This window comes from Arachis ipaensis, chromosome B5 (genome assembly GCF_059453495.1).
Source record: "Arachis ipaensis isolate K30076 ecotype BB chromosome B5, ASM5945349v1, whole genome shotgun sequence".
Lineage (NCBI taxonomy): Eukaryota > Viridiplantae > Streptophyta > Magnoliopsida > Fabales > Fabaceae > Arachis > Arachis ipaensis.
Genome location: NC_142440.1, coordinates 95,776,881 through 95,778,441, shown reverse-complemented (window position 1 = coordinate 95,778,441; position 1,561 = coordinate 95,776,881).

Sequence of the window (1,561 nt, the reverse complement as noted above, 5' to 3'; positions counted from 1 at the left end):
TGATTTGGAGCTTTCCATGGCGACGTGTGCACGTACATGATGCGTACACGTGAAAAGCAAAGTCGCACAGTGACGCGTGCGCGTACCTGAAGAGTACGTGTTACACGCAAAGAAGATCATCGACGCGTACGCGTGACTGACGCGTAAGCGTGACATGTGCCATGTGCAGAAAACGCTGGGGGCGATTTCAGGCCGAGTTTCGACCTAGTTTTCGGCCCACAAACACAGACTAGAGACAGGAGATAGCAGAGATTCAAGGGAGATTCACACAAGAATGGTTATGCCCACTCCAAGTTAGGCGTGTTCCCTACGAAGCAAGTGGTCCCCATCTATCAATTGAAGACATGCTGATTGCTTTAATTAATTCTGATTTAAACTTTATTTTATTTAAAAATAGGAAAAGATATTATTTAGTTTTAGAAAATAGATTTTAAATTAATTAGGATTAGATATAGGGGGATTCGAACATTAGTTCAGATTTCACTCCACCTCAGCCAAAATACATTTTATCAGAATCCTTATTTTCTCTCTGAACCATGAGCAACTAAACCTCCATTGTTAAGGTTATGAGCTCTGTCTATTGTATGGATTGTACTATTATTTTGCTATTTTAATTCATATACTGATTTATACTTCAAGAATTGTTTTCGTTCTTTATTTTATGAATTTGGGTGGAACGAAAGTATGACCCTTTTTCTAATTGAGTTCTTGTATAACTTGGAAAAGCTATTTATTTGAACAACAGCTTGAAAACAAATTCTCCTAAATTTCTAGTTTATCTAAATTTAACGGGATACGTGACATATAATCCTCTTATATTTGGGTAATTAGGATTTCTATGGCATATAAACTAGAATTGAACTTCACCCTCTAATTGGAATTAAGTGACCAAGGAATTGGCGATTGATGAATTTTAGAGGAGACTAGAAAGGTCTAAGGAATTAGGGTCTAGTCACATATAGTTTGCGATAAATTAAATCCTGTATGATTAGAATAAATTAATAAGAAAAGTTAATCCAGAAAATAGATATCTCTGAAGCCTTAACTTCCTTCTCCATATTATATTCCCAACTTATTTATTTGCCTGTCTTTTGTTTAATGTTTTTTGAATACCAAAACACTCTTCTCTGTTTGCCTAACTAAGTAAATTAATCAACCATTGTTGTTTAGTCCTTCAATCCTCATGGGATCAACCCTCACTCACCTAATGTATTACTTAGTACGACCCGGTGCACTTGTCGGTTTGTTTGTGGTTATAAATTCCACACCAAGTTTTTGGCGCCGTTGCCGGGGATTGATAGTGATTAACAACTATCAGTTGTTTGATTAATTAGATTAGGTGTTTTAGTTTTAATTTTTTTTAATTTTTGCTTAGTATTTTCGAAAAAAAAATTTTAAATAAAAAGCACTAATATTTTTCCTGAATTTCTGAAATTAAGTTTGGTGTTACCTAGTTAATTTTATTTTAATTTTCTTGTTTATTTTCCCTGTTAATTTTTTAAATTTATTTATTTATTTTATTTAGTATTTTTATTTTATTATTTTACACAGGTTACCTCAC